We start from the raw sequence: 22,145 nt of genomic DNA, 5'->3' as shown, positions 1-22,145 counted from the left end.
ATAGGCCCATCTCAAAATTTCTTCAGGAATTTTCGTTTCTAGTTATTATTTATTATTCTTCCGTAGATTTTCGGCAATTAATGCGGGTCGTACCGTATCGAGTAGCCAGGCAAGCTATATGTCAAAAGTGAGTCCTTCATGGTGTGAGGTGTGCTATTACTTTTCTGCGCAGAATATGTTACCATGGCGACGTTATTCACTTTAAAACACACGAAAAATCCCATAGGAATGCATTAAATGCTAACTTTTACCTAGCATTAGCCATGTGAATAGTAGTAAGGCGCATCTTTTTTCATGGGAGTGAATGGCCCATTGGCTTCAATGCATTTCAGTCAAAGTTGTCCCACTCGGCCAGCGTTCATACCACAGCAACAAGACTCGGTATTCAACCTCAGGCCTCATCACCCAACACCCCAAGTCCAACATCTTGACCCGCACTCGTCTTTCATCCCTCGTTCTCTCCCATTGACTTCAATGCATTTCAGTCAAAGTTGTCCCACTCGGCCAGCGTTCATACCACAGCAACAAGACTCGGTATTCAACCTCAGGCCTCATCACCCAACACCCCAAGTCCAACATCTTGACCCGCACTCGTCTTTCATCCCTCGTTCTCTCCCATTGACTTCAATGCATTTCAGTCAAAGTTGTCCCACTCGGCCAGCGTTCATACCACAGCAACAAGACTCGGTATTCAACCTCAGGCCTCATCACCCAACACCCCAAGTCCAACATCTTGACCCGCACTCGTCTTTCATCCCTCGTTCTCTCCCATTGACTTCAATGCATTTCAGTCAAAGTTGTCCCACTCGGCCAGCGTTCATCCCACAGCAACAAGACTCGGTATTCAACCTCAGGCCTCATCACCCAACACCCCAAGTCCACCATCTTGACCCGCACTCGTCTTTCATCCCTCGTTCTCTCCCATTGACTTCAATGCATTTCAGTCAAAGTTGTCCCACTCAGCCAGCGTTCATACCAGAGCAACAAGACTTGGTATTCAACCTTAGGCCTCATCACCCAACACCCCAAGTCCAACAACTTGACCCGCACTCATCTTTCATCCCTCGTTATTATTTATTATTCTTCCGTGATTTTCGGCAATTAATGCGGGTCGTACCGTAGCGTGCAGCCAGGCAAGCTATATATCAAAAGTGAGTCCTTCATGGTGTGAGGTGTGCTATTACTTTTCTGCGCAGAATATGTTACCATGGCGACGTTATTCACGTTAAAACACACTTAAAATCCCATCGGAATGCATTGAATGCTAACTTTTACCTAGCATTAGCCATGTGAATAGTAGTAAGGCGCATCTTTTTTCATGGGAGTGAATGGCCCATTGGCTTCAATGCATTTCAGTCAAAGTTGTCCCACTCGGCCAGCGTTCATACCAGAGCAACAAGACTCGGTATTCAACCTTAGGCCTCATCACCCAACACCCCAAGTCTAACATCTTGACCCGCACTCGTCTTTCATCCCTCGTTCTCTCCCATTGACTTCAATGCATTTCAGTCAAAGTTTTCCCACTCGGCCAGCGTACATACTACAGCAACAAGACTCGGTATTCAACCTTAGGCCTCATCACCCAACGCCCCAAGTCCACCATCTTGACCCGCACTCGTCTTTCATCCCTCGTTCTCTCCCATTGCCTTCAATGCATTTCATTCAAAGTTGTCCCACTCGGCCAGCGTTCAAACCACAGCATCAAGACTTGGTATTCAACCTTAGGCCTCATCACCCAACGCCCCAAGTCCACCATCTTGACCCGCACTCGTCTTTCATCCCTCGTTCTCTCCCATTGACTTCAATGCATTTTGGTCAAAGTTTTCCAACTCGGCCAGCGTTCATACCACAGCAACAAGACTTGGAATTCAACCTCAGGCCTCATCATCCAACACCCCAAGTCCAACATCTTGACCCGCACTCGTCTTTCATCCCTCGTTCTCTCCCATTGACTTCAATGCATTTCAGTCAAAGTTTTCCCACTTGGCCAGCATTCATAACACAGCAACAAGACTCATTATTCTACCTTTGGCCTCATCACGCAACACCTTAAGTCCGCCATCTTGAGCCGCACTCGTCTTTCATCCCTCGTTCTCTCCCATTGACTTCAATGCATTTCAATCAACGTTTTGCCACTTAGCCAGTGTTAATGGCACAGCAACAAGACTTGGTATTAAACCTCAGGCCTCATCACCAAACACATAGCAACTGCCTAGCAACCACCTAGCAACACCTTAGCAACTACCTACAATTTCATAGCAACACCTTAGCAACCATCTAGCTATGCCAAGCAACCAGCTACTGAGACCTTAGCAACGCCTTCTGACATCATAGCAACCAACTTGCAGCACCTAGCAACCACCTAGCAACACCTTAGCAACCACCCAGAATTGCATAGCAACACCATGAAAACCATTTAGCTATGCCTAGCAACCAGCTACTGAGACCATAGCAACGCCTTCTGACATCATAGCAACCCGCTTGCAGCACCTAGCAACACCTTAGCAACCACCTATAATTGCATAGCAACAACATAGCAACCATCTAGCTATGCCTAGCAACCAGCTACTGAGACCATAGCAACACCTTCTGACAACATAGCAACCACCTAGCAACACCTTAGCAACCATCTATAATTGCATAGCAACACCATAGCATCCATCTAGATATGCCTAGCAACCAGCTACTGAGACCATAGCAACGCGTTCTGACATCATAGCAACCCACTTGCAGCACCTAGCAACCACCTAGCAACACCTTAGCAACCACCTAAAATTGCATAGCAACACCATAGCAACCATCTAGCTATGCCTAGCAACCAGCTACTGAGACCATAGCAACGCCTTCTGACATCATAGCAACCCGCTTGCAGCACCTAGCAACCACCTATAATTGCATAGCAACACCATAGCAACCATCTAGCTATGCCTAGCAACCAGCTACTGAGACCATAGCAACACCTTCTGACAACATAGCAACCACCTAGCAACACCTTAGCAACCATCTATAATTGCATAGCAACACCATAGCAACCATCTAGATATGCCTAGCAACCAGCTACTGAGACCATAGCAACGCGTTCTGACATCATAGCAACCCACTTGCAGCACCTAGCAACCACCTAGCAACACCTTAGCAACCACCTAGAATTGCATAGCAACACCATAGCAACCATCTAGCTATGCCTAGCAACCAGCTACTGAGACCATAGCAACGCGTTCTGACATCATAGCAACCCACTTGCAGCACCTAGCAACCACCTACCAACACCTTAGCAACCACCTAAAATTGCATAGCAACACCATAGCAACCATCTAGCTATGCCTAGCAACCAGCTACTGAGACCATAGCAACACCTTCTGACAACATAGCAACCACCTAGCAACACCTTAGCAACCATCTATAATTACATAGCAACACCATAGCAACCATCTAGATATGCCTAGCAACCAGCTACTGAGACCATAGCAACGCGTTCTGACATCATAGCAACCCACTTGCAGCACCTAGCAACCACCTAGCAACACCTTAGCAACCACCTAGAATTGCATAGCAACACCATAGCAACCATCTAGCTATGCCTAGCAACCAGCTACTGAGACCATAGCAACGCGTTCTGACATCATAGCAACCCACTTGCAGCACCTAGCAACCACCTAGCAACACCTTAGCAACCACCTAAAATTGCATAGCAACACCATAGCAACCATCTAGCTATGCCTAGCAACCAGCTACTGAGACCATAGCAACGCCTTCTGACATCATAGCAACCCGCTTGCAGCACCTAGCAACCACCTATAATTGCATAGCAACACCATAGCAACCATCTAGCTATGCCTAGCAACCAGCTACTGAGACCATAGCAACCCCTTCTGACAACATAGCAACCACCTAGCAACACCTTAGCAACCATCTATAATTGCATAGCAACACCATAGCAACCATCTAGATATGCCTAGCAACCAGCTACTGAGACCATAGCAACGCGTTCTGACATCATAGCAACCAACTTGCAGCACCTAGCAACCACCTAGCAACACCTTAGCAACCACCTAGAATTGCATAGCAACACCATAGCAACCATCTAGCTATGCCTAGCAACCAGCTACTGAGACCATAGCAACGCCTTCTGACATCATAGCAACCCACTTGCAGCACCTAGCAACCACCTAGCAACACCTTAGCAACCACCTAGAATTGCATAGCAACACCATAGCAACCATCTAGCTATGCCTAGCAACCAGCTACTGAGACCATAGCAACGCCTTCTGACATCATAGCAACCCACTTGCAGCACCTAGCAACCACCTAGCAACACCTTAGCAACCACCTAGAATTGCATAGCAACACCATAGCAACCATCTAGCTATGCCTAGCAACCAGCTACTGAGACCATAGCAACGCCTTCTGACATCATAGCAACCCACTTGCAGCACCTAGCAACCACCTAGCAACTCCTTAGCAACCACCTAGAATTGCATAGCAACACCATAGCAACCATCTAGTTATTATTATTATTCTTCCGTAGATTTTCGGCAATTAATGCGGGTCGTACCGTAGCGTGCAGCCAGGCAATCTATATATCAAAAGTGAGTCCTTGGTTGTGTGAGGTGTGCTATTACTTTTCTGCGCAGAATATGTTCCCATGGCGACGTTATTCACGTTCAAACACACTTAAAATCCCATAGGAATGCATTAAATGCTAACTTTTACCTAGCATTAGCCATGTGAATAGTAGTAAGGCGCATCTTTTTTCATGGGAGTGAATGGCCCATTGACTTCAATGCATTTCAGTCAAAGTTGTCCCACTCGGCCAGCGTTCATACCACAGCAACAAGACTCGATATTCAACCTTAGGCCTCATCACCCAACACCCCATGACCACCATCATGACCCGCACTCGTCTTTCATCCCTCGTTCTCTCCCATTGACTTCAATGCATTTCAGTTAAAGTTTTGCTATTCGGCCAGCGTTCATGCCTCAGCAACAAGACTCGGTATTCGACCTCAGACCTCATCACCCAACACCCCATGACCACCATCATGACCCGCACTCGTCTTTCATCCCTCATTCTCTCCCATTGACTTCAATGCATTTCAGTTAAAGTTTTGCTATTCGGCCAGCGTTCATTCCTCAGCAACAAGACTCGGTATTTGACCTCAGGCCTCATCACCCAACACCCCAAGTCCACCATCTTGACCCGCACTCGTCTTTCATCCCTCTTTCTCTCCCATTGACTTCAATGCATTTCAGTCAAAGTTGTCCCACTCGGCCAGCGTTCATACCACAGCAACAAGACTTGGTATTCAACCTCAGGCCTCATCACCAAACACCTAGCAACTGCCTAGCAACCACCTAGCAACACCTTAGCAACTACCTAGAATTGCATAGCAACACCATAGCAACCATCTAGCTATGACTAGCAACCAGCTACTGAGACCATAGCAACGCCTTCTGACATCATAGCAACCCACTTGCAGCACCTAGCAACCACCTAGCAACACCTTAGCAACCACCTAGAATTGCATAGCAACACCATAGCAACCATCTAGCTATGCCTAGCAACCAGCTACTGAGACCATAGCAACGCCTTCTGACATCATAGCAACCCACTTGCAGCACCTAGCAACCACCTAGCAACACCTTAGCAACCACCTAGAATTGCATAGCAACACCATAGCAACCATCTAGCTATGCCTAGCAACCAGCTACTGAGACCATAGCAACGCCTTCTGACATCATAGCAACCCACTTGCAGCACCTAGCAACCACCTAGCAACTCCTTAGCAACCACCTAGAATTGCATAGCAACACCATAGCAACCATCTAGTTATTATTATTATTCTTCCGTAGATTTTCGGCAATTAATGCGGGTCGTACCGTAGCGTGCAGCCAGGCAATCTATATATCAAAAGTGAGTCCTTGGTTGTGTGAGGTGTGCTATTACTTTTCTGCGCAGAATATGTTACCATGGCGACATTATTTACGTTAAAACACACTAAAAATCCCATAGGAATGCATTAAATGCTAACTTTTACCTAGCATTAGCCAAGTGAATAGTAGTAAGGCGCATCTTTTTTCATGGGAGTGAATGGCCCATTGGCTTCAATGCATTTCAGTCAAAGTTGTCCCACTCGGCCAGCGTTCATACCAGAGCAACAAGACTTGGTATTCAACCTTAGGCCTCATCAGCCAACACCACAAGTCCAACATCTTGACCCGCACTCGTCTTTCATCCCTCGTTCTCTCCCATTGACTTCAATGCATTTCAGTCAAAGTTTTCCCACTGGGCCAGCGTACATACTACAGCAACAAGACTCAGTATTCAACCTCAGGCCTCATCACCCAACGCCCCAAGTCCACCATCTTGACCCGCACTCGTCTTTCATCCCTCGTTCTCTCCCATTGACTTCAATAGATTTTAGTCAAAGTTTTCCTACTCGGCCAGGGTTTATGCCACAACAATAAGACTCGGTATTAAACCTCAGGCACCATCACCCAACACCTTAAGACCCCCATCCTGACCCGCACTCGTCCTTCATCCCTCGTTCTCTCACATTGACTTCAATGCATTTCTGTCAAAGTTTCATTATTTGGCCAATACTACTGCCACAGCAACAAGACTAAATAATTAAATCAATAAGTAAAAGCACCAGCTCTTCCAAGGTCAGCGGAATAGGCCCATCTCAAAATTTCTTCAGGAATTTTCGTTTCTAGTTTATTATTATTATTCTTCCGTGATTTTCGGCAATTAATGCGGGTCGTACCGTAGCGTGCAGCCAGGCAAGCTATATATCAAAAGTGAGTCCTTCATGGTGTGAGGTGTGCTATTACTTTTCTGCGCAGAATATGTTACCATGGCGACGTTATTCACGTTAAAACACACTTAAAATCCCATAGGAATGCATTGAATGCTAACTTTTACCTAGCATTAGCCTGACTAACCATGTGAATAGTAGTAAGGCGCATCTTTTTTCATGGGAGTGAATGGCCCATTGACTTCAATGCATTTCAGTCAAAGTTGTCCCACTCGGCCAGCGTTCATACCACAGCAACAAGACTCGGTATTCAACCTCAGGCCTCATCACCCAACACCCCAAGTCCAACATCTTGACCCGCACTCGTCTTTCATCCCTCGTTCTCTCCCATTGACTTCAATGCATTTCAGTCAAAGTTGTCCCACTCGGCCAGCGTTCATACCACAGCAACAAGACTCGGTATTCAACCTCAGGCCTCATCACCCAACACCCCAAGTCCAACATCTTGACCCGCACTCGTCTTTCATCCCTCGTTCTCTCCCATTGACTTCAATGCATTTCAGTCAAAGTTTTCCCACTCGGCCAGCGTTCATACCACAGCAACAAGACTCGGTATTATACCGTAGGCCTCATCACTCAACACCTCAAGTCCAACATCTTGACCCGCACTCGTCTTTCATCCCTCGTTCTCTCCCATTGACTTTAATGCATTTCGGTCAAAGTTTTCCTACTCGGCCAGGGTTGATGCCACAGCAATAAGACTCGGTATTCAACCTCAGGCATCATCAACCAAAACCATCAGACCCCCATACTGCCCCGCACTCGTCTTTCATCCCTCGTTCTCTCCCATTGACTTCAATGCATTTCAGTCAAAGTTTTCCCACTGGGCCAGCGTTCATACCACAGCAATAAGACTCGGTATTCAACCTCAGGCCTCATCACCCAACACCCCAAGTCCAACATCTTCCCCCGCACTCGTCTTTCATCCCTCGTTCTCTCCCATTGACTTCAATGCATTTCAATCAAAGTTTTGCCAATTAGCCAGTGTTAATGCCACAGCAACAAGACTTGGTATTCAACCTCAGGCCTCATCACCAAACACCTAGCAACTGCCTAGCAACCACCTAGCAACACCTTAGCAACTACCTACAATTTCATAGCAACACCTTAGCAACCATCTAGCTATGCCTAGCAACCAGCTACTGAGCCCATAGCAACACCTTCTGACAACATAGCAACCACCTAGCAACACCTTAGCAACCACCTAAAATTGCATAGCAACACCATAGCAACCATCTAGCTATGCCTAGCAACCAGCTACTGAGACCATAGCAACGCCTTCTGACATCATAGCAACCCACTTGCAGCACCTAGCAACCACCTAGCAACACCTTAGCAACCACCTAGAATTGCATAGCAACACCATAGCAACCATCTAGCTATGCCTAGCAACCAGCTACTGAGACCATAGCAACGCCTTCTGACATCATAGCAACCAGCTTGCAGCACCTAGCAACCACCTAGCAACACCTTAGCAACCACCTATAATTGCATAGCAACACCATAGCAACCATCTTGCTATGCCTAGCAACCAGCAACTGAGACCATAGCAACGCCATCTGACATCATAGCAACCCACTTGCAATGCCTAATAAAAACATTGCAACCACCTAGCAATGCCTAGCGCCACTTCAGCAACCGCCTAGAAGCACCTTAGCACCGAACTAGCAATATCATAGCAATCACCTAGCAGTGCACAGACCAGCCACTTTATTAGTAGCACAGGCTCTTCCACGGTCAGCGGAATAGGCCCATCTCAAAATTTCTTCAGGAATTTTCGTTTCTAGTTATTATTATTATTCTTCCGTAGATTTTCGGCAATTAATGCGGGTCGTACCGTAACGTGCAGCCAGGCAATCTATATATCAAAAGTGAGTCCTTGGTTGTGTGAGGTGTGCTATTACTTTTCTGCGCAGAATATGTTACCATGGCGACGTTATTCACGTTAAAACACACTAAAAATCCCATAGGAATGCATTAAATGCTAACTTTTACCTAGCATTAGCCATGTGAATAGTAGTAAGGCGCATCTTTTTTCATGGGAGTGAATGGCCCATTGGCTTCAATGCATTTCAGTCAAAGTTGTCCCACTCGGCCAGCATTCATACCACAGCAACAAGACTCGGTATTCAACCTTAGGCCTCATCACCCAACACCCCAAGTCCACCATCTTGACCCGCACTCGTCTTTCATCCCTCGTTCTCTCCCATTGACTTCAATGCATTTCAGTCAAAGTTTTCCCACTGGGCCAACGTTTATGCCACAGCAACAAGATTCGGTATTCAACCTTAGGCCTCATCACCCAACACCACAAGTCCAACATCTTGACCCACACTCGTCTTTCATCCCTCGTTCTTTCCCATTGACTTCAATGCATTTCAGTCAAAGTTGTCCCTCTCGGCCAGCGTTCATACCACAGCAACAAGACTCGGTATTCAACCTTAGGCCTCATCACCCAACACCCCAAGTCCATCATCTTGACCCGCACTCGTCTTTCATCCCTCGTTCTCTCCCATTGACTTCAATGCATTTCAATCAAAGTTTTGCCACTTGGCCAGTGTTAATGCCACAGCAACAAGACTTGGTATTAAACCTCAGGCCTCATCACCAAACACATAGCAACTGCCTAGCAACCACCTAGCAACAGCTTAGCAACTACCTACAATTTCATAGCAACACCTTAGCAACCATCTAGCTATGCCTAGCAACCAGCTACTGAGACCATAGCAACACCTTCTGACAACATAGCAACCACCTAGCAACACCTTAGCAACCACCTAGAATTGCATAGCAACACCATAGCAACCATCTAGCTATGCCTAGCAACCAGCTACTGAAACCTTAGCAACGCCTTCTGACATCATAGCAACCCACTAGCAGCACCTAGCAACCACCTAGCAACACCTTAGCAACCACCTAGAATTGCATAGCAACACCATAGCAACCATCTAGCTATGCCTAGCAACCAGCTACTGAGACCATAGCAACGCCATCTGACAACATAGCAACCACCTAGCAACACCTTAGCAACTACCTAGAATTGCATAGCAACACCATAGCAACCATCTAGCTATGCCTAGCAACCAGCTACTGAGACCATAGCAACGCCTTCTGACATCATAGCAACCAGCTTGCAGCACCTAGCAACCACCTACCAACACCTTAGCAACCACCTAAAATTGCATAGCAACACCATAGCAACCATCTAGCTATGCCTAGCAACCAGCTACTGAGACCATAGCAACGCCTTCTGACATCATAGCAACCAGCTTGCAGCACCTAGCAACCACCTACCCATACCTTAGCAACCACCTAGAATTGCATAGCAACACCATAGCAACCATCTAGCTATGCCTAGCAACCAGCAACTGAGACCATAGCAACGCCATCTGACATCATAGCAACCGACTTGCAGCACCTAGCAACCACCTACCAACACCTTAGCAACCACCTATAATTGCATAGCAACACCATAGCAACCATCTAGCTATGCCTAGCAACCAGCTACTGAGACCTTAGCAACGCCTTCTGACATCATAGCAACCCACTTGCAGCACCTAGCAACCACCTAGCAACACCATAGCAACCACCAAAAAATGAATAGCAACACCATAGCAACCATTTAGCTATGCCTAGCAACCAGCTGCTGAGACCATAGCAAGGCCTTCTGATGCCATTGCAAACACCTTGCAGCACCTAGCAACCACCATGCAACACCATAGCAACCATGTAGCAACGCCTAGCAACCAGCTACCAACACCCTTGCAATGCCTAATAATTTATTATTATTATTCTTCCGTGATTTTCGGCAATTAATGCGGGTCGTACCGTAGCGTGCAGCCAGGCAAGCTATATATCAAAAGTGAGTCCTTCATGGTGTGAGGTGTGCTATTACTTTTCTGCGCAGAATATGTTACCATGGCGACGTTATTCACGTTAAAACACACTTAAAATCCCATAGGAATGCATTAAATGCTAACTTTTACCTAGCATTAGCCATGTGAATAGTAGTAAGGCGCATCTTTTTTCATGGGAGTGAATGGCCCATTGACTTCAATGCATTTCAGTCAAAGTTGTCCCACTCGGCCAGCGTTCATACCACAGCAACAAGACTCGGTATTCAACCTCAGGCCTCATCACCCAACACCCCAAGTCCACCATCTTGACCCGCACTCGTCTTTCATCCCTCGTTCCCTCCCATTGACTTCAATGCATTTCAGTCAAAGTTTTCCCATTCGTCCAGCGTTCATACCACAGCAACAAGACTTCATATTCACCCTTAGGCCTCATCACCCAACGCCCCAAGTCCACCATCTTGACCCGCACTCGTCGTTCATCCCTCGTTCTCTCCCATTGACTTCAATGCATTTCTGTCAAAGTTTCATTATTTGGCCAATACTTCTGCCACAGCAACAAGACTAAATAATTAAATCAATAAGTAAAAGAACCAGCTCTTCCTCGGTCAGCAGAATAGGCCCATCTCAAAATTTCTTCAGGAATTTTCGTTTCTAGTTATTTATTATTATTTATTATTCTTCCGTGATTTTCGGCAATTAATGCGGGTCGTACCGTACCGTGCAGCCAGGCAATCTATATATCAAAAGTGAGTCCTTGGTTGTGTGAGGTGTGCTATTACTTTTCTGCGCAGAATATGTTACCATGGCGACGTTATTCACGTTAAAACACACTTAAAATCCCATAGGAATGCATTGAATGCTAACTTTTACCTAGCATTAGCCTGACTAACCATGTGAATAGTAGTAAGGCGCATCTTTTTACATGGGAGTGAATGGCCCATTGGCTTCAATGCATTCCAGTCAAAGTTGTCCCACTCGGCCAGCGTTCATACCACAGCAACAAGACTCGGTATTCAACCTTAGGCCTCATCACCCAACACCCCAAGTCCAACATCTTGACCCGCACTCGTCTTTCATCCCTCGTTCTCTCCCATTGACTTCAATGCATTTCAGTCAAAGTTGTCCCACTCGGCCAGCGTTCATACCACAGCAACAAGACTCGGTATTCAACCTCAGGCCTCATCACCCAACACCCCAAGTCCAACATCTTGACCCGCACTCGTCTTTCATCCCTCGTTCTCTCCCATTGACTTCAATGCATTTCAGTCAAAGTTGTCCCACTCGGCCAGCATTCATACCACAGCAACAAGACTCGGTATTCAACCTCAGGCCTCATCACCCAACACCCCAAGTCCAACAAATTGACCCGCACTCGTCTTTCATCCCTCGTTCTCTCCCATTGACTTCAATGCATTTCAGTCAAAGTTGTCCCACTCGGCCAGCGTTCATACCACAGCAACAAGACTCGGTATTCAACCTCAGGCCTCATCACCAAACACCTAGCAACTGCCTAGCAACCACCTAGCAACACCTTAGCAACTACCTAGAATTGCATAGCAACACCATAGCAACCATCTAGCTATGCGTAGCAACCAGCTACTGAGACCATAGCAACGCCTTCTGACATCATAGCAACCCACTTGCAGCACCTAGCAACCACCTAGCAACTCCTTAGCAACCACCTAGAATTGCATAGCAACACCATAGCAACCATCTAGCTATGCCTAGCAACCAGCTACTGAGACCATAGCAACGCCTTCTGACATCATAGCAACCCACTTGCAGCACCTAGCAACCACCTAGCAACACCTTAGCAACCACCTAGAATTGCATAGCAACACCATAGCAACCATCTAGCTATGCCTAGCAACCAGCTACTGAGACCATAGCAACGCCTTCTGACATCATAGCAACCCACTTGCAGCACCTAGCAACCACCTAGCAACACCTTAGCAACCACCTAGAATTGCATAGCAACACCATAGCAACCATCTAGCTATGCGTAGCAACCAGCTACTGAGACCATAGCAACGCCTTCTGACATCATAGCAACCCACTTGCAGCACCTAGCAACCACCTAGCAACTCCTTAGCAACCACCTAGAATTGCATAGCAACACCATAGCAACCATCTAGCTATGCCTAGCAACCAGCTACTGAGACCATAGCAACGCCTTCTGACATCATAGCAACCCACTTGCAGCACCTAGCAACCACCTAGCAACACCTTAGCAACCACCTAGAATTGCATAGCAACACCATAGCAACCATCTAGCTATGCCTAGCAACCAGCTACTGAGACCATAGCAACGCCTTCTGACATCATAGCAACCCACTTGCAGCACCTAGCAACCACCTAGCAACACCTTAGCAACCACCTAGAATTGCATAGCAACACCATAGCAACCATCTAGCTATGCGTAGCAACCAGCTACTGAGACCATAGCAACGCCTTCTGACATCATAGCAACCCACTTGCAGCACCTAGCAACCACCTAGCAACTCCTTAGCAACCACCTAGAATTGCATAGCAACACCATAGCAACCATCTAGCTATGCCTAGCAACCAGCTACTGAGACCATAGCAACACCATCTGACATCATAGCAACCCACTTGCAGCACCTAGCAACCACCTAGCAACACCTTAGCAACCACCTAGAATTGCATAGCAACACCATAGCAACCATCTAGCTATGCCTAGCAACCAGCTACTGAGACCATAGCAACGCCTTCTGACATCATAGCAACCCACTTGCAGCACCTAGCAACCACCTAGCAACACCTTAGCAACCACCTAGAATTGCATAGCAACACCATAGCAACCATCTAGCTATGCCTAGCAACCAGCTACTGAGACCATAGCAACGCCTTCTGACATCATAGCAACCCACTTGCAGCACCTAGCAACCACCTAGCAACACCTTAGCAACCACCTAGAATTGCATAGCAACACCATAGCAACCATCTAGCTATGCCTAGCAACCAGCTACTGAGACCATAGCAACGCCTTCTGACATCATAGCAACCCACTTGCAGCACCTAGCAACCACCTAGCAACTCCTTAGCAACCACCTAGAATTGCATAGCAACACCATAGCAACCATCTAGCTATGCCTAGCAACCAGCTACTGAGACCATAGCAACGCCTTCTGACATCATAGCAACCCACTTGCAGCACCTAGCAACCACCTAGCAACACCTTAGCAACCACCTAGAATTGCATAGCAACACCATAGCAACCATCTAGCTATGCCTAGCAACCAGCTACTGAGACCATAGCAACGCCTTCGGACATCATAGCAACCCACTTGGAGCACCTAGCAACCACCTAGCAACACCTTAGCAACCACCTACAATTGCATAGCAACACCATAGCAACCATCTAGCTATGCCTAGCAACCAGCTACTGAGACCATAGCAACGCCTTCTGACATCATAGCAACCCACTTGCAGCACCTAGCAACTCCTTAGCAACCACCTAGAATTGCATAGCAACACCATAGCAACCATCTAGCTATGCCTAGCAACCAGCTACTGAGACCATAGCAATGCCTTCTGACATCATAGCAACCCACTTGCAGCACCTAGCAACCACCTAGCAACACCTTAGCAACCACCTAGAATTGCATAGCAACACCATAGCAACCATCTAGTTATGCCTAGCAACCAGCAACTGAGCCCATAGCAACACCTTCTGACAACATAGCAACCACCTAGCAACACCTTAGCAACCACCTAGAATTGCATAGCAACACCATAGCAACCATCTAGCTATGCCTAGCAACCAGCTACTGAGACCATAGCAACGCCTTCTGACATCATAGCAACCCACTTGCAGCACCTAGCAACCACCTAGCAACACCTTAGCAACCACCTATAATTGCATAGCAACACCATAGCAACCATCTAGCTATGCCTAGCAACCAGCTACTGAGACCATAGCAATGCCTTCTGACACCATAGTAACCACCTTGCAGCACCTAGCAACCACCTAGCAACACCATAGCAACCACCAAAAAATGCATAGCAACACCATAGCAACCATTTTGCTATGCCTAGCAACCAGCTACTCAGGCCATAGCAACGCCTTCTGACACCATAGCAAACACCTTGCAACAGCTAGCAACCACCTAGCAACATCTTAGCAACCACCTATAATTGCATAGCAACACCATAGCAACCATCTAGCTATGCCTAGCAACCAGCTACTGAGACCATAGCAACGCCTTCTGACATCATAGCAACCCGCTTGCAGCACCTAGCAACCACCTAGCAACACCTTAGCAACCACCCAGAATTGCATAGCAACACCATAGCAACCATCTAGCTATGCCTAGCAACCAGCTATTGAGACCATAGCAACGCCTTCTGACATCATAGCAACCAGCTTGCAGCACCTAGCAACCACCTAGCAACACCTTAGCAACCACCTACAATTGCATAGCAACACCATAGCAACCATCTAGCTATGCCTAGCAACCAGATACTGAGACCATAGCAACGCCTTCTGACATCATAGCAACCCACTTGCAGCACCTAGCAACCACCTAGCAACACCTTAGCAACCACCTAGAATTGCATAGCAACACCATAGCAACCATCTAGCTATGCCTAGCAACCAGCTACTGAGACCATAGAAATGCCTTCTGACGCCATAGCAACCACCTTGCAGCACCTAGCAACCACCTAGCAACACCATAGCAACCACCTAGAATTGCATAGCAACACCATAGCAACCATCTAGCTATGCCTAGCAACCAGCTACTGAGACCATAGCAACGCCTTCTGACATCATAGCAACCCACTTGCAGCACCTAGTAACCACCTAGCAACTCCTTAGCAACCACCTAGAATTGCATAGCAACACCATAGCAACCATCTAGCTATGCCTAGCAACCAGCTACTGAGACCATAGCAACGCCTTCTGACAACACAGCAACCACCTAGCAACACCTTAGCAACCACCTAGAATTGCATAGCAACACCATAGCAACCACCTAGCTATGCCTAGCAACCAGCTACTGAGACCTTAGCAACGCCTTCAGACGCCATAGCAAACACCTTGCAGCACCTAGCAACCACCTAGCAACACCTTAGCAACCACCTAGAATTGCATAGCAACACCATAGCAACCATCTAGCTATGCCTAGCAACCAGCTACTGAGACCATAGCAACGCCTTCTGACATCATAGCAACCAGCTTGCAGCACCTAGCAACCACCTAGCAACACCTTAGCAACCACCTATAATTGCATAGCAACAGCATAGCAACCATCTAGCTATGCCTAGCAACCAGCAACTGAGACCATAGCAACACCATCTGACATCATAGCAACCCACTTGCAGCACCTAGCAACCACCTAGCAACACCTTAGCAACCACCTAGAATTGCATAGCAACACCATAGCAACCATCTAGCTATGCCTAGCAACCAGCTACTGAGACCTTAGCAACGCCTTCTGACATCATAGCAACCCACTTGCAGCACCTAGCAACCACCTAGCAACACCATAGCAACCACCAAAAAATGCATAGCAACACCATAGCAACCATTTAGCTATGCCTAGCAACCAGATACTGAGACCATAGCAACACCTTCTGAGGCCATAGCAACCACCTTTCAGCAGCTAGTAACCACCTAGCAACACCATAGCAACCACCAAAAAATGCATAGCAACACCATAGCAACCACATAGCAATGCCTAGCAACCAGCTACCAACACACTTGCAATGCCTAATAACAACATTGCAACCACCTAGCAATGCCTAGCGGCACTTCGGTAACCACGTAGCAGCACCGTAGCAACTAACTTGCAAATCTTAGCAATCACCTAGCACTACACAGACCAGCCATTTTATTAGTAGCACAGGCTCTTCCACGGTCAGCGGAATAGGCCCATCTCAAAATTTCTTCAGGAATTTTCGTTTCTAGTTTATTATTATTATTCTTCCGTGATTTTCGGCAATTAATGCGGGTCGTGCCGTAGCGTGCAGCCAGGCAAGCTATATATCAAAAGTGAGTCCTTCATGGTGTGAGGTGTGCTATTACTTTTCTGCGCAGAATATGTTACCATGGCGACGTTATTCACGTTAAAACACACTTAAAATCCCATAGGAATGCATTGAATGCTAACTTTTACCTAGCATTAGCCTGACTAACCATGTGAATAGTAGTAAGGCGCATCTTTTTTCATGGGAGTGAATGGCCCATACACTTCAATGCATTTCAGTCAAAGTTTTCCCACTCGGCCAGCGTTCATAATACAGCAACAAGACTCGGTATTCAACCTTAGGCCTCATCACCCAACACCCCAAGTCCACCATCTTGACCCGCACTCGTCTTTCATCCCTCGTTCTCTCCCATTGACTTCAATACATTTTAGTCAAAGTTTTCCTACTCGGCCAGTGCTCATACCACAGCAACAAGACTAGGAATTCAACCTTAGGCCTCATCACCAAACACCTTAAGACCACCATCTTCACCCACACTCGTCTTTCATCCCTCGTTCTCTCCCATTGACTTCGATGCATTTCAGTCAAAGTTCTCCCACTCGGCCAGCGTTCATAACACAGCAACAAGGCTCGGTATTTAACCTTAGGCCTCATCACCCAACACCCCAAGTCCACCATCTTGACCCGCACTCGTCTTTCATCCCTCGTTCTCTCCCATTGACTTCAATACATTTTAGTCAAAGTTTTCCTACTCGGCCAGTGTTCATACCACAGCAACAAGACTAGGAATTCAACCTTAGGCCTCATCACCCAGCACCCCAAGTCCACCATCTTGACCCGCACTCGTCTTTCATCTCTCGTTCTCTCCCATTGACTTCAATGCATTTCAATCAAAGTTTTGCCACTTGGCCAGTGTTAATGCCACAGCTACAAGACTTGGTATTAAACCTCAGGCCTCATCACCAAACACATAGCTACTGCCTAGCAACCACCTAGCAACACCTTAGCAACCACCTATAATTGCATAGCAACACCATAGCAACCATTTAGCTATGCCTAGCAACCAGCTACTGAGACCATAGCAACGCCATCTGACAACATAGCAACCACCTAGCAACACCTTTGCAACCACCTAGAATTGCATAGCAACACCATAGCAACCATCTAGCTATGCCTAGCTACCAGCTACTGAGACCATAGCAAGGCCTTCTGATGCCATAGCAAACACATTGCAGCACCTATCAACCACCTAGCAATGCCTAGCGGCACTACAGCAACCGCCTAGCAGCACCATAGCACCAAAGTAGCAACATCATAGCAATCACCTAGCAGTGCACAGACCAGCCACTTTATTAGTAGAACAGGCTCTTCCACGGTCAGCAGAATAGGCCCATCTCAAAATTTCTTCAGGAATTTTCGTTTCTAGTTATGGGCCTATTCATGTAATGAAAGGCCCATATTACTCTTCACCTAGTAAATTACATTTTGCCAATTTGCGCTGAGCCCGTGAAAGGCACGGAGCTCACTTTGGTGCCAAATCGTAGGGCTTACTTAGCTGCACGGATTGACATATCGTTTGTCTCCGTACTGCTTACGGATTGCGTGCAATTGCCTCTCAAAGTCGAAAAAAAAACTTTATTATTATTTATTTATTATTATTATTATTCTTCCGTGATTTTCGGCAATTAATGCGGGTCGTACCGTAGCGTGCAGCCAGGCAATCTATATATCAAAAGTGAGTCCTTCATGGTGTGAGGTGTGCTATTACTTTTCTGCGCAGAATATGTTACCATGGCGACGTTATTCACGTTAAAACACACTTAAAATCCCATAGGAATGCACTGAATGCTAACTTTGACCTAGCATTAGCCATGTGAATAGTAGTAAGGCGCATCTTTTTTCATGGGAGTGAATGGCCCATTGACTTCAATGCATTTCAGTCAAAGTTTTCCCACTCGGCCAGCGTTCATACCACAGCAACAAGACTCGGTATTCAACCTTAGGCCTCATCACCCAACACCACAAGTCCACCATCTTGACCCGCACTCGTCTTTTATCCCTCGTTCTCTCCCATTGACTTCAATGCGTTTCAGTCAAAGTTTTCCCATTCGTCCAGCGTTCATACCACAGCAACAAGACTAGGTATTCAACCTTAGGCCTCATCACGCAACACCTTAAGTCCACCATCTTGACCCGCACTCGTCTTTCATCCCTCGTTCTCTCCCATTGACTTCAATGCATTTCAATCAAAGTTTTGCCAATTAGCCAGTGTTAATGCCACAGCAACAAGACTTGGTATTCAACCTCAGGCCTCATCACCAAACACCTAGCAACTGCCTAGCAACCACCTAGCAACACCTTTGCAACTACCTACAATTTAATAGCAACACCTTAGCAACCATCTAGCTATGCCTAGCAACCAGCAACTGAGCCCATAGCAACACCTTCTGACAACATAGCAACCACCTAGCAACACCTTAGCAACCACCTAGAATTGCATAGCAACACCATAGCAACCATCTAGCTATGCCTAGCAACCAGCTACTGAGACCATAGCAACGCCTTCTGACATCATAGCAACCCACTTGCAGCACCTAGCAACCACCTAGCAACACCTTAGCAACCACCTATAATTGCATAGCAACACCATAGCAACCATCTAGCTATGCCTAGCAACCAGCTACTGAGACCATAGCAATGCCTTCTGACACCATAGTAACCACCTTGCAGCACCTAGCAACCACCTAGCAACACCATAGCAACCACCAAAAAATGCATAGCAACACCATAGCAACCATTTTGCTATGCCTAGCAACCAGCTACTCAGGCCATAGCAACGCCTTCTGACACCATAGCAAACACCTTGCAACAGCTAGCAACCACCTAGCAACATCTTAGCAACCACCTATAATTGCATAGCAACACCATAGCAACCATCTAGCTATGCCTAGCAACCAGCTACTGAGACCATAGCAACGCCTTCTGACATCATAGCAACCCGCTTGCAGCACCTAGCAACCACCTAGCAACACCTTAGCAACCACCCAGAATTGCATAGCAACACCATAGCAACCATCTAGCTATGCCTAGCAACCAGCTATTGAGACCATAGCAACGCCTTCTGACATCATAGCAACCAGCTTGCAGCACCTAGCAACCACCTAGCAACACCTTAGCAACCACCTACAATTGCATAGCAACACCATAGCAACCATCTAGCTATGCCTAGCAACCAGATACTGAGACCATAGCAACGCCTTCTGACATCATAGCAACCCACTTGCAGCACCTAGCAACCACCTAGCAACACCTTAGCAACCACCTAGAATTGCATAGCAACACCATAGCAACCATCTAGCTATGCCTAGCAACCAGCTACTGAGACCATAGAAATGCCTTCTGACGCCATAGCAACCACCTTGCAGCACCTAGCAACCACCTAGCAACACCATAGCAACCACCTAGAATTGCATAGCAACACCATAGCAACCATCTAGCTATGCCTAGCAACCAGCTACTGAGACCATAGCAACGCCTTCTGACATCATAGCAACCCACTTGCAGCACCTAGTAACCACCTAGCAACTCCTTAGCAACCACCTAGAATTGCATAGCAACACCATAGCAACCATCTAGCTATGCCTAGCAACCAGCTACTGAGACCATAGCAACGCCTTCTGACAACACAGCAACCACCTAGCAACACCTTAGCAACCACCTAGAATTGCATAGCAACACCATAGCAACCACCTAGCTATGCCTAGCAACCAGCTACTGAGACCTTAGCAACGCCTTCAGACGCCATAGCAAACACCTTGCAGCACCTAGCAACCACCTAGCAACACCTTAGCAACCACCTAGAATTGCATAGCAACACCATAGCAACCATCTAGCTATGCCTAGCAACCAGCTACTGAGACCATAGCAACGCCTTCTGACATCATAGCAACCAGCTTGCAGCACCTAGCAACCACCTAGCAACACCTTAGCAACCACCTATAATTGCATAGCAACAGCATAGCAACCATCTAGCTATGCCTAGCAACCAGCAACTGAGACCATAGCAACACCATCTGACATCATAGCAACCCACTTGCAGCACCTAGCAACCACCTAGCAACACCTTAGCAACCACCTAGAATTGCATAGCAACACCATAGCAACCATCTAGCTATGCCTAGCAACCAGCTACTGAGACCTTAGCAACGCCTTCTGACATCATAGCAACCCACTTGCAGCACCTAGCAACCACCTAGCAACACCATAGCAACCACCAAAAAATGCATAGCAACACCATAGCAACCATTTAGCTATGCCTAGCAACCAGATACTGAGACCATAGCAACACCTTCTGAGGCCATAGCAACCACCTTTCAGCAGCTAGTAACCACCTAGCAACACCATAGCAACCACCAAAAAATGCATAGCAACACCATAGCAACCACATAGCAATGCCTAGCAACCAGCTACCAACACACTTGCAATGCCTAATAACAACATTGCAACCACCTAGCAATGCCTAGCGGCACTTCGGTAACCACGTAGCAGCACCGTAGCAACTAACTTGCAAATCTTAGCAATCACCTAGCACTACACAGACCAGCCATTTTATTAGTAGCACAGGCTCTTCCACGGTCAGCGGAATAGGCCCATCTCAAAATTTCTTCAGGAATTTTCGTTTCTAGTTTATTATTATTATTCTTCCGTGATTTTCGGCAATTAATGCGGGTCGTGCCGTAGCGTGCAGCCAGGCAAGCTATATATCAAAAGTGAGTCCTTCATGGTGTGAGGTGTGCTATTACTTTTCTGCGCAGAATATGTTACCATGGCGACGTTATTCACGTTAAAACACACTTAAAATCCCATAGGAATGCATTGAATGCTAACTTTTACCTAGCATTAGCCTGACTAACCATGTGAATAGTAGTAAGGCGCATCTTTTTTCATGGGAGTGAATGGCCCATACACTTCAATGCATTTCAGTCAAAGTTTTCCCACTCGGCCAGCGTTCATAATACAGCAACAAGACTCGGTATTCAACCTTAGGCCTCATCACCCAACACCCCAAGTCCACCATCTTGACCCGCACTCGTCTTTCATCCCTCGTTCTCTCCCATTGACTTCAATACATTTTAGTCAAAGTTTTCCTACTCGGCCAGTGCTCATACCACAGCAACAAGACTAGGAATTCAACCTTAGGCCTCATCACCAAACACCTTAAGACCACCATCTTCACCCACACTCGTCTTTCATCCCTCGTTCTCTCCCATTGACTTCGATGCATTTCAGTCAAAGTTCTCCCACTCGGCCAGCGTTCATAACACAGCAACAAGGCTCGGTATTTAACCTTAGGCCTCATCACCCAACACCCCAAGTCCACCATCTTGACCCGCACTCGTCTTTCATCCCTCGTTCTCTCCCATTGACTTCAATACATTTTAGTCAAAGTTTTCCTACTCGGCCAGTGTTCATACCACAGCAACAAGACTAGGAATTCAACCTTAGGCCTCATCACCCA

This window comes from Paramormyrops kingsleyae, chromosome 1 (assembly GCF_048594095.1).
Source record: "Paramormyrops kingsleyae isolate MSU_618 chromosome 1, PKINGS_0.4, whole genome shotgun sequence".
Lineage (NCBI taxonomy): Eukaryota > Metazoa > Chordata > Actinopteri > Osteoglossiformes > Mormyridae > Paramormyrops > Paramormyrops kingsleyae.
Note: the sequence above shows the minus strand (reverse complement) of the source record.